The 17,604-nt window shown below is 40.3% G+C and overlaps 1 protein-coding gene across 12 annotated transcripts in view; it reads left to right on the top strand.

Annotated features, from left to right (window-relative positions):
• SGMS1 (sphingomyelin synthase 1) overlaps positions 1–17,604 on the top strand; it is a 211,785-nt gene that overhangs the window by 75,923 nt on the left and 118,258 nt on the right. For 3 of the 12 annotated variants that reach the window (XM_075935074.2, XM_089780153.1, XM_075935070.2), the window contains exon 3: positions 974–1,063. The exons of the other annotated variants lie outside the window; for them this stretch is intronic. The gene's annotated coding sequence lies outside the window, so the exon portion shown is untranslated. The remainder of the gene's footprint in view (positions 1–973; positions 1,064–17,604) is intronic. 12 annotated transcript variants of the gene reach the window in all.

Genomic DNA, 17,604 nt, shown 5'->3' with positions numbered 1-17,604 from the left:
GGGCCAGAGCGCACTGACTGCTGGCCCCACCTCCAGGGACTAAAGAATAGTGGAGTAACTGATAAGCAGGGCTCGACAAATTAGTCAATCTACTCTCTCGGGGCCAGTAGATTTTAAGCCGGCATGGTGCCGCAATGCGATCAGCGCATGTGCAGTGCGCCAAACCGTGCGTATGGTGAGCGGGGCTCGCTGCCGCTTGTCAAGCCCTGATGATAAGAATTCATGAGGTTAATCAACTATTCAATTAACCAATGTTTGGCATCCCTAATTTAAATCATGATTTAAATCACTAGTCAGGAAGACTTGACTTAATCATGGTTTTCTACATAAAAGTGCACTTTTGTTGGTTGTTATAACCTTCACAACTCAGAGATAGATGTAAGTTTCATTTTTAAGAAGTTGTATACTATACATTGTTCAACAGTGATTTATTTTGAAAACTTTTCAGATTAGTTTTACAGCTATATCAGGAAATGAATGGTTGTTTGGTTATTTCATTTACCAGCGATAATTGAAGCAGATATTTATGAAGTAATTGGAAGGTGAACTATCTCCAATTCAACAGGTTAATCATTAGTATGCAGAGGATTTTCTTGCCATGATATATTAGGAGGAGAACATCATCTCACAGACATTGACATTGTTTTATTTAACTAAAACAACAACATTATATATTCTGGATTTTTTTCTTCAACAACAAATCATATAATATTGTAAGAAAACAAGCATATAAATTTTTGAATATAAAAATTCAGGTATGTAAATCTGGTTTATTTTTGTAAAAATTGTTTTTAATTACAATAGTTTAAATGAAATATCTAAAAAATTATTAAAAAATTATTAAATCGACTGTGTCAGCCAGGTCAACACGAGAAACTTAAAATATTGGCTTCTGCAGCTGACTCAGTTGCCTTCATCTTCATTTTCCTGTTCATAATCTGGGAAAGAAAAACAAGCTTTTCTGTTTTTTCAGGTCCCAAATGGTTTCTCAATTTGGAATAAATTAGTTTGAAGGAAGAAGATATTCTTTCTACATCAGCAGAAGAAGTGACTGCTGTTAAAAGTGAGATTATCACTTCAACAGTCTCTGAATCTAAATGCTTAAGTAATTTCTACTCATTCACTGGTGTGACTTTCTTTAAATTATCATCAGCAAAAATGTATTTCTTGAATGATTCAGCCTTAGCTTCTAAATTTATTATAGTTGGCATTATGGAGGGATGATTGCTGGATGCCCATGTCATAGCCTACTCCTCTTTTTCAGCAGTTAAGGGTTGACCCTGGTACTGAGTATGAGAGCATTTGTAAGCAAATGAGCTGGAAATAGTGCTTGTCCCATTCATTTTTTAATGCTTGTAATTTAACTTTATCATTGCATATTTCTCTTTTTAAGCTCTCACTCAGTTCCTTCTTGATCTCAATAGTGTCAACAATAAAACAGCTATCTCCTTGCATTTCATTCAAGGTTACAGAAATAGGCTTCAGGGTACTCAGCATGTGTTTAACATTTCTCTTCAGCTCAACGTTGAGAACTTTGGCTGTGACTGCCATCTATTTTTTTTCACGATTTTGTTCACAAACCGTCATCAGATTGGGCCAGTTCTTGATACAGTGCTTTAAATAGTCCACTATGGAGTTTCATTGCACAGCTTGTGGGACAGATAGCTTGGTTCTTCCTGTTTTTTTTTTTTCTGAGGAGCTGGTGCAAAGTGGTTCTTAAGAAAGTATTTTCCAGTTTCAACATTAGCCTTTATTTCTGGAATAAGGAAGTCTTTGGCCAGGAGGTGCTTCAAATAAGCACTTGCAAGCTTATGTTGTTAGCTTGCGACTCTCTTCTGAATTTCTTCTCATCTTGCATACATTTGCACCATTGTCTGTGACCAAGCTGTATATAAGACATTTGATTTTTTCCCCACTTTTTTATAGTTTTTACTGCTAGTATTTGTAAGTATTCTGCTGTGTGTGCATTTCCTGGTGTATCAATTGTTTCTGTAAGGAAAACATTCCCTTATGTTGTCACACAAGCACATAAAACAGGATCATTGTAGACATTGCTCAACCCTTTAAGACTCAGGCTAACAATTTTACCCTCTAGGGCACACTGCTCAATTTCTCTTTTATAAACTTTTATCCATCCAACAATTTGCCTGTGACATCTGCTCTATTGGGTGGACTGTATCCTGGTCTTAATGACTGAACCATATTAATGAAGTGTGGGTTCTCAGTCATCTGGAAAGGAGAGTTTGTTGCAAAAACAATTTTCATCAGTTACTTCTTTTTGTAATCTGCTGCTTCTTATCACAAACTAATTTATGGTTGTTTCTGGATGATGGAAAAAAAAATTCTGTTTGCTACAGGTAATATACTTGTGACTGGTGACATACATGATGTGACTGAAACACTATCATTGGCAGATAACTCTGAAACTATAGAAAATGATAATCTTCTTGAAGGTGGATAGTTTTCAGATTTCTGTATGTTGAGGATGGATTCTCGTAAACAAAGTAAGTCAGTGCAGTTGTTTAAAAATTATTACCTTACTGCTCATTTAATATTACTAGTTGCATTCACTGACACTCAGTACTACTTTAAAGGTGAAATTGTAAAAGGAAGATCTGCCTATTTCAGCTATTTATTTTTTTATCACAATTTTGCTCAAACACGAGAATTGAAGAACAGTGCAGAAGGAAGACAGGCAGGAATGTGAACGACTAGTCGACTATCCAGTAAGCAAGAACTTATCGGATAGCTGGCACATAGTTGACTAGGCACTTCCCCCACCCTCTTGCTGTCTCTATCAGAAAGAGTCAGCAAGAAAGGGGAGAAGGAGGAGGTGCTTCAAAGTGGCAGTGCTGCATGGAGCCTGGGGCCAGCTCAGAGTCCCCAGCTGACCCCGGGTTCCATGTGACACTGCCTCTTTGAAATGCTGTGGGGAGCACAGAGCCAGCAGGGGGACCCTGGGGCTGTTGCTACACTTAAAGGTGGAGGCGCCCTTATTGACTAATTGAATAGTCGATGCAATTATTCAATTAGCCACATTTCCACTGATGGTCCCTAGCTATCTATGCACATCCTTTTCTTCCCACAGATCCAGGAGACCTTATATCACCTATCACATTGAAGAATGCATATAGCATGTGGAGCCAACATGGTTGGCATTTGCATTAAACAAGTTGCTTGGTTAGAAAAGGCATTACAAAAATGTGCAGGTGTACATGTGTGTGGTTTCCAGTCTTTATGATAATGGAATTTACAGTTGTGATGAGAACTGTTGGATGGTATCTAAAATTTGGGATTTCTTAGAAAGACTTGTTTTATTGCAATAACTAATCAAAACAGAGAAGTAGATCAAGATTCCACTTCCCATATGTTCTGAAAAACTTGGTCAGATCTTCTGTCACAGTGATTACATATGCTAATTTATGTAATAAAAACTTTTGAGATGTTTGTGCTAGTATAGGCTATATGGAAAGCAAAGGTGCGTGTTTTTGTACATGGAATGCCTTTAAGTGTCAGACTTTACGTATTAGAATTAGGAGAGTGAATCCGTGGCGCCCCCGGGGCTGACGCTCACCGTGCGCCATGCGCCCGGGGCCGGCTCCGGCACCGTGCATGCGCCACGTGCCCGGGGCCAGGCCAGCCCTGAGCACTTGGCGGGCGCAGACAAATGCCCCCACGGGCGCCATGGCGCCCGCGGGCACTGTGTTGGGGACCACGGGTCTAGACGCAGTTCTTTCGAAAACAGCAGGCTTTTTCGAAAGATTTTGAGGAGTACAGGATCTTTCGAAAAAGCCTGCCATTTTTGAAAGACTGCGTCTAGACCGCGGTTTTATTTTTGAAATGGTGCTTTTTTGAAAGAGTGCCATGACGTGATTATGCAAATGAAGCACAGGATATTTAAATCCCCCTTTCATTTTCAATTTCAAAGTGTCTAATTTACATCTCTCTGTCTAAAGAGGGATGTAGTCTAGACACGGACTTAATGTCTTAAACGTTGGGTTGGTGTATTAGAATTGTAAGCTTTACCTTTGAGAATATTTTATCATTTAGTTGAAATAAAATGACCATTTTAAGAAGATGATCTTATGACTGAGGTCAAAATTCAATAGCAGGAGATTGGAAATGAAATTCTGTCACCAATGAAGTCAATTATAAAATCCTATTGGGGGGTTAGGGACCAGGATCTCACATCTGACTTGCTTATACAAGCTGTATAGCAGAAATCAGTCCGTCATTTTGGATCCAGTCATATGGCCCCTGCTTATGTGAGTAATCCTATTTATTACAGTTGGGTTATTCCTAGGATTGAGCCCTATTTCTCTGTACCTGATGGGTCGAATGGGAACAATATCAACTACCTTAGGGCACGTCTACACAACAGGGCAAACGCTGAAATAAGCTATGCAACTTGAGCTGTATCAATTGTGTAGCTTAAATCGAAATAGCTTAATTCAGCTTTTTGTGCTGTCTACACAGGAGGAAGTTGAAGAAAGAACACTTTTCTTTTGACTTCCCTTACTGCTCATAAAATGAGAGTTACAGGAGTCAAAAGTGAAAAGTCCTCCGACTTGACATAACTGCTTGATGCGTGAAGGGAGACTATGTTATTTCAGAATAACTAATGCTGCTGTGTAGATATAGCCTTTCAGGATTGTTGCGAAATTGAGTTCATTAATGGTTCTGAAGTCAGACTTTTGGTCTCATGGAAAGCACATGATAAGGTGTTATGCATAGTCAAATGTTGCAAGAAAATTACTTCATGCAGATGTTCAATTAAAATTTCAGTGTATTATTAAAGAGATCATGTAATCATGTTGGTTGTTTATACAGGCAGTCCCCAGGTTACATACAAGATAGGGACTGTAGGTTTGTTCTTAAGTTGAATTTGTATGTAAGTCAGAACTGGTACATATTGTACCCCAGGTGTCCCCGATTCAGCTGCTGCTGAAACTGACCAGCGGCTGATTACAGGAAGCCCGAGGCAGAGCTGCTCTGCCCCGGGCTTCCTGGAATCAGTCGCTGATCAGTTTCAACAGCGGCTGAATCTGGATGCCTGGGACAGAGCAGCTGGGGCGCTGCCGGGTAGGTCCCCGCAGCGCTGCACCTCGGCGCTCTGGGACCAACCCAGCAGCCCCCCAGCTGCTCTACCCCAGGTGTCCTGATTCAGCTGCTGCTGAAACTGACCAGCGGCGAGAAAAGCCTGGTCTGCTGGGGGGGGGGGGGGAGAGGGCGCACTAGCTGCGCCCCCCTCAGCAGACCAGGGAGACGCGGAACGGCTTTTCTCGCCGCGGAGGACGCGGGTGGCGGGACCGCCCAGATGCGCCGCGGTCCCGCCGCTCGCGTCCTCTGCGGCTTTGCTCCGTGTCTCCCTGGTCTGCTGGGGGCGCCCCCCCAGCAGACCAGGGAGACGCGGAGCAGCTTTTCTCGCTGCGGAGGACGCGGGCGGCAGAACCACCATGTCGCGTCTCGGCGGTCTGCTGGGGGGGGGTGCAGCTAGTTCGGGGCTCCCTCACCCTGTTCTTAAGTAGGGATCCGACGTAAGTAGGATCCACGTAACCCGGGGACTGCCTGTATTAGTGATGTTTAGTGAATATGGGAGTCAGCATGAGAGATACTTAAATGAAGTTCCTGATATTCCTGAGAACTTAATATATGGCTTTTGTTCCATTAGCTGTTTCCAGTCTATGAATTTATGTACATAGTTACAGAACAGCTTATATTTAGAAATATATATAGCTTGCTAAAATCTCTCTGCAGAAGGCTGTTGTTTTACTGTGGTTACAAATAGAAACTGCTATTTTTAATAATTATATTTTTCCATCCTGTGCCTAAAATCTCTTTTAAAAGTGAAGTTATAAATATACTACATTAATTAACTGAAGTGTTAGCATGTGGTTGACCTAAAAGCTTATAAATTTATAAGTCTAATGAGCTGCACATTGTGAAAGCTTTTGGACACAGATTAATGCCAAATTCTTCTGGCCTTCTTTTGTCAGTCACTTCCCTTTTTAAATATTATATATACAGTAGTCCAAATTCAGATGTAATGACACCAAACAGGAACCTGCCCTGCAACAAAATTCTGAATGAAATGACAAAAAGAGAATACATTTTGGAAAAGTATATGAAATGCTTTCTCCTCTGTTTCTGCATGTTTAGAAAGAAGTCTCTGCAGGCTTTATTGCCTGCCTCTTAAGGCTTAGGTGTAAAACAATGCACAGTATTGACTCTTCTTGGTTTCTGTGGTTGATTATTTTTCATTTACTTTAGTTATGGACATTGTGTTTGAGTGGTTTGACCTGTTTACATGTGAGGGTAATTATGTAATTTTATGGCATACCATTGGTTTTCTGGATGTTGGGAGTCATAACTGTGTGATATTTGTGCTTAGCAACCTTAGCTGGTAACAGCTTTTATAAGTCAGATATACAACAAACATACATACATACATTAATATATTAGAAAAAGTTAAAGCATTCCTTTGTGACAAGATCTATATCCTTTTTACAGTTGTACAGAAAGTAGATAATTATCTTTGTTTTTCTTTATGCTCAGAACTAGCTTTTAATCAACGTAATGGAATAGAATTACCTTCTCCTTGATTTTTATTTACAGACTGTCTGGAATGCTAATGTGAGCTCAGTGTTCTTGTGTTTACAGCAGAAGTTCTACATGGTTAAACAAAAACAGTAGGCTACTTGTGACAATGGAAGTTGATTAAAAGGTTCCTTTATATTGATCCGGGAAAAGGGAAAGTCTATTGCCAACAAAAGGCAATGATAATTTTTTGTCATATTTAAGTTTTCTTGTATTTTAGTTCTACAGGATTGTGGTGTTTTCATGATAAATTGTAGCATATAGCCAAATGGAAAAACTATTTGAATAGTGCAGTTCGAGCCTCAGTTCCAGTTGTTAGGTATCCAGTATTGAACTGGACAGTTCGGTATTTTTGCCTCCTGTCGGGTAAAAAATTCAGAATACAGGACACCTAAAGTGTCCGGTACTTTCTGATTTCTTTTTCCTGGCTAGGAAGCAAAAATCCCAGGCTGTTCAGCTCAATATGGAGGCAGCCTGGCAATCCTAGTACTTACTGGGTTCCACAGGGGAGCTATCCAGCCTCACGCAGGAAGGCAAGATGGCAGGTGGCCTCCTGCAGTATGTTAGGGCCAAAGAGCCTCACCACACATTTTTTAAAGGAGCCACACTGTGTTTTTTTGTTTGTGTGTAATTTTTTTTTTTTTTTTTTTTGCTTAACTCTCTGGGTCTTTCTTTTTCTCAGTATTTTTTCTGAAACCATTTGACAACCCTACCGGTTGTATGTGACCCATTGCTCATAAACAAACACTAAGATAGTTTATTTCTGAAAAGTGAAGGAAAGAGGTGAAATCTTAACTTTTTGTGTTTTGTCTTAAAGAAAAGTAAAAATTATTTTCTCTGTTTTGTATTTGTGTGTCTGTGTGCCTACATAAGAATAGTTATATAGTGGAAATCTTGACCTTCTGTATTTCCAAAGGAATTGAACATACTTGGTAAAATTAGGGGTTCTGTTATCAGTATCTCTGCAGAGCATTCAGAGCAAGACTGCAAAAGAAGAGGAGAGAAATTGCTTAGGAAATTGTCTTCTATAGTTTCTAAATATTAGAGGAGCTGAATTTGAGTTTGTGTGAACTCTGAGGTTGTATTTTAGAGCAATTTGAGTTTGGTAAAATTGGGTTATGCTGTGTGTTAGAATTGAGTAGTATGAAGACCTCGAATTAGCTAGTGGAAGAATACATTTTAAAAGAACATGCAAGGCAAAAATTCCTTCGATGAATTGCTGTAATTATCCTATTTCTCATTTTTGTTGTGTTTGTCTTGCTATGTCTTAATGATCAGAATCTTTTTTCTCCCATGAATTTTAGTACAGTAGCTACAGTAAATATGTTGAATAGTGTTAATTTGTACTGTAGGAATGATATTCCCCATAATGTATTGAATTTTGCTATGTTCTCTTCACTTTGCTCAGTCCAGAAGTGAAGAAATTGCATGCCATAAATAAAGTGGTAATATATCTTAAAGTATATTTTAATAGCTGACTTTTCTGAGCTTTTAAGCAGGTGGCAACTATTGTACTGAGACATATAAGTTTAAAACAAACAATCTGCCCACAACACTCCAGACGAACTTTGTTGCTGGTCCTAGATGTGTTCCAAACAGAAGACTGTTAAAGTGGCAAGTGAAAGAAAACTGCACGACAGCTGTTGTAATAGTGAATGTGGCTGTTCAGACAAGAGAGCCAGTTGTCTTTAGCAAGTACATTAAACCACAACGCATGGTTCAATTGTCAGTCAGAATTAAAGCCAATGAAAACCTGCACATGACAGTAAAAACCTTAGGAAAAAGGATGAAGAAAATGACACTGCAAAAATGCTTCTGAAGGAACTAAAGCTGTAGGCAACAGCCTACTGTGTTAACATTTTTTAACTTTATTGTTCAGGAGTTAACATATCCATGCAGACATTCAAATACAGTCACAGAGAAAAGAGAACAGGAATATGTATTTAATCATAGAATACTTCCTAAGTGGAGCACTTTACATTTGTCTTTATTAAACTTCATCTTGTTCACCTCAGACCATTGCTCCAATTTGTCCAGATCATTTTGAATTATGACCCTATCCTCCAAGGCAGTCGCAACCCCTCCCAGCTCGGTATCATCTGCAAACTTAATAAATGTATTTTCTATGCCAATATCTAAATCGTTGATGAAGATATTGAACAGAGCTGGTCCCAAAACAGACCCCTGCGGAACCCCACTTGTTATGCCTTTTCATTAGGATTGTGAACCATTAATAACTATGCTCTGAGTACCATTATCCAGCCAGTTATGCACCCACCTTATAGTAGCCCCATCTAAGTTGTGTTTGCCCAGTTAATTGATAAGAATATCATGCGAGACCGTATCAAATGCCTCACTAAAGTCTGGGTATACCACATCCACCTCTTCTCCCTTACCCACAAGACTCATTATCCTATCAAAGAAAGCTATCAGATTAGTTTGACATGATTTATTCTTTACAAATCCATGCTGGCTGTTCCCTATCATCTTGCCTCCTTCCAAATGTTTACAGATGATTTCCTTAATTACTTGCTCCATTATCTTCCCTGGCGCAGAGGTTAAGCTAACTGGTCTGTAGTTTCCTGGGTTGTTCTTATTTCCCTTTTTATAAATGGGCACTATATTTGCCCTTTTCCAGTCTTCTGGAATCTCTCCTGTCTCCCATGATTTTCCAAAGATGATAGCTAGAGGCTCAGATAGCTCCATCAGCTCCTTGATTATTTTAGGATATCACAGTATGAAATATTCATAGATAAATACTCCTGAAATTTAAATAAGTAATTCCTTAACATATTGGTATGTTTGCAGATACTATTTTGGATAAATCAGAGCATATCCTGATGCCCCTTCTGCTTTATCAAAATAGCAGTTGATAGTGCTGGAATTGGAGAGAGGATTTTTGAGAGTGAAGACGATCCTTTGTCTATAGACTATCTTCTAATGTTTATCACAATAATTCTTTCAGAGCAGTGATAATTCTTTCTATCTGATTTATGCAGCTAATGGTTCCATGGCTGTATTAAATAGTAGAGGCAATGCCCCTCCCCTTACATTCCTTTATGTAACTGAAAAGAGGAAGTGATAACAGCATTTTTCAGAATAGAGGCACAGGATGATTTGCAAATATCAATCAAGGAAAAATATTAGGTCCAAATCCTAATTTTCTTAGGATTGCTAGAAGTATGGTCCTTCCATTTGCCCAAAGATCCCTTTTGGCATCTATCTTGAGGATAGCAGATGGATCCCCAGTTGTTTGAGCTTCATAAATTAAGTGGAGCATCTTCCCAATATTGGCTAACCCGACTATGCTGCAGAGAAAACCCTCCTAGTCTGCATGAATTACTGCTAGAGCAATGTTGTTTTAAGTGTGAAATGAGAAATGTCAGAATTTTATAATCTTTGTTCAACAGAGAAATTGGATGTAATTGCCACAACGAAAGCTGTCCTTGCCTTCCCCCCACCCCTTTTTTAAAGAATTTGAGTCCTGGGAGAACTCTGCATTTTGCATTTAATTTTGCACAATTTTCCTAAGATGGTAGAATAAGCATAATACCTATTATTGGATCAACCTCTGTTGCTGAGAGAGACAAACTTTTGAGTTTATACAGCAATTTTCTTCATATCAGTTCTGTGTAAGCTCAAAAGCTTCTCTCGCTCATGAACAATAAAGAAGTTGGTACAATGAAAGATAATATTTCACCCACGTCTCTCTGGAAACAATGCCAACTATTTTAGCAATAAAGAATACAGGTTGGACCTCCCTGGTCCAGCACCTTCGGGACCTGAACAGTCCCAGATGAGGGATTTTGCTGGACCAAAGGAGGTCATTTCTGGCTCCCCTGCCACTGGCCACTCCGGCCCGGCTTCCTGTCTCCCTGTCTCCTGCTTGCTCTGTTTTCTCCCCCCCAAGCAGCCACTGCTGCTGTGGCTCCCAGCCCCACTGGTCAGCTGTGCACTGGGGCTCCAGGATTCTCCTGATAGCTGCATCCTTGGGCTTCGGGACCTGCTGGTCAGCTGCCGCCACTGCCACAGCCCTCTTCCCAACCAACCATCCCTACTGCGGCTCCCAGCACCACCAGGCAGCCACGCCCGGGGTCTCTCAGTTTCCTGGGCAGTCCCCACCCTCTGCAGTCAGAGTGCCAGAATTGGTAACAGCCTTGACATGAGTGAGTGGGGGAGAAGAGAGAGAACACATGCCCTAACGTAACAGAGTTCTTGCTCTTGGGAGATAGCTGCCACCATCAAGTGTAAAAACAAAACCCTTCTTCTGAAACCCAGGAAGAAGCACTTGAACTTCTTCCAAAGGAGTACCCCCCACCCCCAGCTCTTTTACCACAAGAGAGCTTGAGAAAAACAGGAAAACCAACTGCAGTCTGATAGCTGACCTGTTAGTCTTAAGCACACATACACTGACCTCTTGCTACTTTCCAGGACACAAGAATCAAATCATTACCTTAAAAAGGTGATTTTTATAACAAAACCAAAAGATATACTAAATAAAGCATACTTAGTTGCTAGGTATTACAAAGCAACTGAGGAAAAAAAAAACAGAGAAAGCTCTTATCTCTGGATGCAACTTAGGGTATGTCTACACTAGCCTCCTAGTTCCATCTAGGGAGGCTAATGAGGGCGACCGAAATTGCAAATGAAGCACGGGATTTAAGTATCCCGTGCTTCATTAGCATGTTCCCGTCCGGTTGCCATTTTAGAAATTGACTAGCCCAAAGTTACTGCCTGCGTCTACATGCGGCAGTGAAACGGGTTTCCGAATTAAAGCCCTAAATCGAATTAGTTGGTAAACTTCATTGCAGGAGAAATAACAGCTAATTCAAGTTAGGGCTTTAATTCGGAATCCTGTTTTGCTGCCATGTGTAGACGCGGGCGGTTACTTTGGGCTAGTCAATTTCTAAAATGGCGACCGGCCGGGAACATGCTAATGAAGCGTGGGATATTTAAATCCTGCACTTCATTTGCAATTTCGGTCGCCCTTGTTAGCCTCCCTAGATTGAACTAGGGGGCTAGTATAGAAATACCCTTAGATACAGTGAATGGGGGAGGAGGGAGCACATGGACTTAGCACAGAGAAGTTTAGCCAATCAACAAAACAAAATAACCTAATTGCGACTAAATATATATTTTTTCCTATTTACTCATGATACACTTCAAGGTCCAATCTATTTCTATACCCAGAATTTCTTGTAAGCTTGGTTATTTCACTTGGTTTAATTTAATCTTGTTTCCCCCAGCTCCTAGCTTAAAACTCACACAAAGTAGCAGCAGACAGGTATATCTATTCAATTTAAATTTCAACTGTTTCCCATTGGCTTTCCTGGCTTCCTGCCAACACCCCTTAGCTACTTAAGTTTAACCCTTTAGTCACCGAATGCTGGCCAGCACTCCTCCTATCCATCATAGTGCCTTTTTTTTGAGTCTTCATTTTTTCATTTAACATTGTTTGAAACATTGGGTGTATGTGGCTCATCAATTTACTAGTGGGATGATGTCCATGTTATACAAACTTAATAGCACATTTGGCATTAAATGGCTGACCTGCGTGAAGGAATTGAGAATTGACTGGTTATGGAAACTGACCCTCATTTCTCTGGGTCACGGTTGGATGTAATGCATGGGTACTGACGGGGAAGCTTACACTGTTTGTTATGTATGCTGTTCTGGATGCAAGAACCAGAGTGTCTATTTCATTTCAGATCCTTTCAATTTAACATTATTTATGAGCTCTAAAATTACCTTTAACAAAATGCCAATGACAATATGTTATATAAAGAAACACTTTGGTACTAATGGTGTTTGTGCCATTTCTGAATAAACTGGCTTATCCATAATTATAATAAACTTGATTTCCATTTCAAATCCAGGAAGCAAGAGTGTGCTGTTACTATTTTTGAGTTCAGCTGGTTCTACTTTTTTTAGTTTTGGTATGATCTAGTATTTTATACTTCATTGCTGCCAAAAGAAAATGGGCTTGCTATTGTGTCTTGTGTGGGTTAGAAAAGGGAGGAATCCAAAATCCTGAAGTTTCAGTTGTATCATTCATCCACTTGACATGCTCCAAGACTCTGAAAGGGTTTATTGTAATGTTTTCACATTGACAGCTCCCTGCATGAAGGAATAGCTGGCATTTGTATGCGAGGTTTTTGGGCCATTATTATGCATCTTTTTGTTTGCCTGTTATAGCAAGCAGCAGAAATTGAATTTGCAGTGGAGGACAAATAAACCACTTTTTCTGAATGTAGTTCCCCCTCTCCACCTGGTTACCTTCTTTAAAGCCAATCTCCTTACAGGTTTGGATGGATAGGTCTGGGTTCTTCTGGATCCCACCACCCACTCAGTTTTATTTTTTCTGATGGATTTATTTGGCGCTGCCTCCACCCCCCTCACTCCTTCCTGGCAGGATCACCAGGGCAGCTTGGGAGGAAAATTCTAGCCCAGGGAAATCCCCACGTATTTGCCAGATAGTTGGAGACTCCCAGAAAATAGCACAAACATATACACTATAATAAACACAACTATATTAAACAGGAGACAAATATAACAGAACAGGGTAAAACACTATTTTTAGGGTCACCGGTGCCCAGCAACTGTAAGATCAGTGTCCCGTTGGTACGCATACTTTGTTGGGGCCCTTGATGACTGTTGACCACAAAATACTTCTCTGCAGTGGTTTAGCAGTGGAGCTGACTAGGTCCAGTAGAGCCCAAAGGACTCACACATGGGAGAAGGCAGTAAATCCCTCCACAGGTTTCATATGCTTTAGGTAATAAAATCCCCAAACAAATTCCCTGACTTACTGTCAGCCGACGGTCAGGGCAGTGAGTCCCTTATGACCGGCTGAAGTTCTTTTAAATTGTGCTTGGTTCTGTTACAGCAACTGAAGGAGTCAGGTTAAAGCTTAAACAGTTACTATTTTATTGTTACAGGGTAAACTTAGTTGTTAAATGCTACTACTGTGTTACAGATAACACAGACACTACAAAGGACAGGACAGAAATTACACTAAGAAGTCACTTACAGGTACCATGAAACCTTTTTGGTTCTCTGAGCTCTTATTAAATGCATGCAAAATAGACACATAGCAGGTATATATTCTCACCCCTGCGTTCCAGACTTGGCGTGGCCAGCGTCTTTCTCTCAATCCCTCGGGAAGAAGTAGGGCGAGGTTGGGCATCCCACAGACCTCGGGAGACAATCAATACCTGCCAGCAGGTGTAGGTGTTTGGAGCTCAAAGGGGGTGGGCTACTAAACCCCTCTTTATACCCCTTGGGTCATGTAGGCTTCTTCCTGGTTTCAAGTGGCCAATTAGGAAAAAAGGCTTTGAACACCAAGTTTCCCACGAAGGGTGCAAAGCATAATTTACACCTGGGAAAATGCAGACAATGGGCACCTCTGGTATGTGATGGGCGAAGATTCCTCTCCTGGAACAGTGCAGGCGTGTCAATTACTGGTACTAGCCATCAGGGCGACGGGAGGCCCCGGGTCATCAGCTAGCCCATTTACTGTCTGGTTTCTGTTTATGGTAGAGTCAGGGACAGGCAGCACACCTGCGTTCCCAGGGCATCAAAGGCTGACTGCCTTTCTCTTGCTCTCTGGGGGAGGGGAGGACGGGACGGGACAAGATGGGGTTTGTGTCTGGCTACACTTACTAACTAAAAATTGGTGCACTCGCACACTCCATGAATGAGCCTCAGGTTGAGAGATGACTCAGTCCCTGCAAAGGGGCTGCTCTCTTCTCGCAGGGATCTTCTTCAGGCAGGAATCAGGCTGCTTCGGTCCCAGAATTTCCCCTCACCGCGAAGGGGTGCAGGGCTCAAGGTTCAGGCCACACAAATGCACCAAAATTCAAACTATAACCTCCTAGCCCAACATTCAGACCCACACAGCAGGCAGCAGCCCTGCACTCGCAGATAGAGCCGAGCTGACCATGCGGTGACTCGTCTCACCCAGGGAGCTGGAGAGCCAACTCAGCTTGGCTGGGGAAGCCTCCCAGCAAACTCCACAAACTGGGAATTAACAGTGGAGACAAAACCCAGCTGAGGGATCCTGCCTTCAGGTCCCTAGAGGCTAGTTCTCAGGGGGAACCCTGCATGCAGGCTTGGGGCTTACTAGCTCCCACACAGCCAGCCTCCCCTTGCCCTGCTGGCTCCAGACTCCCCTCAACAATGGTCTCTCCTTCCCCCTGGGAGGGACATCTCACTCCCTATGGGTTGCCAGGTCGACTCTGGCCCTGGTAGGGAGGGGGAGCCAAGGCAAACTCAGAGTGCCTCTCCCTGAGCTGCCAGCAGACAAGGCCCCGGGAATCCAAGTAATCTCCTTGGGGGTTACATGAAGATAGGCAAAGAATTTCTAAAAGGTAAAACTTAATTTAGGTACTCCTATCAGTAGTAAGCAAGAGCCCATTTTGGGGAAAGCAACTTCACCTAAGTGTGGATGCAGAGAAAAGTGGCTTTAAGAGGGCAGATGTAAAGCCCAGTTCCATCAGGCTCTATTAAAATCCTTCGCCTAAAAGCATGAAAAAGTATTTAGGCAAGAAAAGCAGAGCCAGTAGTAGGAGGAAGGTAGTCAAGTATATGAGATAAAAGGCTCCTAATGCTGAAAAGGAAAAATGTATCATGAACAGTAACAAAATCAGAGTTGTTAATGGGGATTAAGGGTCAGTGATCAGACATACCAATTTTACTAATAAAAACATACCAGAAAAATAAAAAAGTGATCTCTTTTTGGACTGATGCTGATAACTGTATTTAGCACACAAAATCAAGTATGGGTGGAGGAAGCAAAGGGGGAAGGGAGGGGAGGTGCGGTTAAGAAAATTGAGACTCGTGAAAGATGCAATGATAAAAGGGTGTGATAGAAAACATGCCTTATTAGTGAGACCTCGCTCTTGGAATGCATATACAAAAGATCTTTCCCTACACTCCACATAGTGAACTGTTTCACTTGAGGTTTCCTATTTTCCTTAGCTACTGTTGGCAATCCAGTAGGTATATTATTGCCAGATTATGCTAATTAAAAAGATGCTATGCTGAGTAAAGAAAAGAAATTAAAGACTATTTTAATATAAGGCTACAAATTTATTAGGACCTATGTGTTCTGGCATGATGGCTAAAGCAGGATCTGAATGAGTAATTCAGTAAAGAGTTTATAAAAAAAGATGTAGATTTAACCCTCAACAATAAAGTTTTATTCTTAGGAAAGAAAATAAAATCCTCCACTCTTGAGCTGAGAAAAAAAATAATCAGGAAGCGATAGTTCAGTATGAGATGCAGCTGAATTTCTAGCAAACAGTAATGCCTACAGTTATATAAAAAGAGAATAAACATATGATTAAGGAAATACGGTCCCAGTAGGTTCTGAAGGGTAGGACAAAGAATTTACTAAAAAAGCCAAACTTAATCTGATTGTCAGAGTGAGAGGAGAAGGGTTGAGTTAAGATATTTCTATATTGAAAATTAAATGTTTTTGTTTGGAAAATATTCCTCAGAGTAATGGGATTAATAAAATGATGTTCAGAGTTGCTATAATGTGTATTGATTATAGAAGTCATAAGTGAGTTTTTCCTCTCCTTGTAGAATTTGAAAAGATTTCTAAAGTTACATAGCTGCATCTTGAGACTATTAGGGAGAATATTAAGATATAACTTGCAAATGTAAATATTTGGAATAGAAATGTACAGTAATGGATATCCAATTAGTGACAGGATTGAGTCCCTATAAGCAGATTTAGGAAATAGGACCCCTAAAGCCTCAGAAAATCTCTTCTCAGCAGCCCATTAATTATCATATTCACTACTTCTGGCCTTTGTAACTGCAGGATTTAGAAGTAGTTGGCAAGTACAAGAGGAAAGGTCATTCCAATGAAGTGGTACTTAGAGTGTGTGGCTAATAAAATTGAATGACTGTTGATAAAACAAGTGCAGCTTATCTCATTTTATCTTTCCAAGTCACTGATCCACCTGTACAATGATGCCATGCCACAAATATCAGTATATGTGTATAAACTATGGTAATTTGTGAAATGAAAAATAAGACATTTCCCTGATGGCGTTGTCATTTTTGTCTTCTGAAAACCTTATTTGGATTATTCTTAAAGATTATATTGAATGGGTAAACTATCTGTATCTGACACTTGCATTGAAGTGTTGTAGGTTGTTGACCAAGCTAATGATCAGTGAACACTGGTTATTTCTACAACTTCTCAGTAAATTAGAAATGCAAAACATGGTTAGTCATAAACAACAAGAGCTTTCCAGTCAATTACAAATAGAGGTAAATAGTTTGCCTGCAGTACAAAAGCTATGAATATTTTCAGAATGCTTGTGTATCTTGGAGATCTGAAACTAGTGTGTACCTGAATTGAACTGCTTGAACCAGTTTACTTCATACAGTCTGTGGTAAACACAGGAATATAAAATAAAGGATTTTATTCCCATGACCTGTTCTTTCTCTGTGTGTGTGTCTGAAAATATTTGAATAGTCTATAGAAATGCTTTATTTTGTCATTGTAACTTTTTTATATATAAAGTGAGTTTCTTTAAAGCTGCTTGCTTTGGAAGAAATCTGTCCTAATTAATCACATTGTTTAAAGAACATAAAAGGTAACACAATCTTTGGTTCATATTTTCTGTTAGAAAGAGGGAGAAAGAGAGAGATTAATCTGGGAAGGTGAATGATACTGTAAGCATAAATGACCTTTTTCTTTTCCATTTTTTTGCTTCAAGTGTGCTGCTCAATAAAGAGTACATCAATACAGTATCTTTTATTTTAAGAAAAGAGTAGTTGTAATATACTGTAGCAATCATTTTATTATGTTCAAATAAAGCTTCAGGGATGTTTAGCCTCTCATTGGTTCAGGTACACAAAAGCAAACTTGCAGTTCTTATAGAGTCCTTACTCTGATCAAACTTTGATTGATTGGCTTTGCCACAGTAAAGACTAAAGAGATTGCAGGATATGGCTCACTAAAATATATTACTAGAGATGTAGCCGTGT

The sequence above is a fragment of the Pelodiscus sinensis genome, chromosome 8, assembly GCF_052426305.1.
Source record: "Pelodiscus sinensis isolate ZL-2025 chromosome 8, ASM5242630v1, whole genome shotgun sequence".
NCBI classification, from domain to species: domain Eukaryota; kingdom Metazoa; phylum Chordata; order Testudines; family Trionychidae; genus Pelodiscus; species Pelodiscus sinensis.
This window is presented reverse-complemented; position numbering and strand designations above follow the sequence as displayed.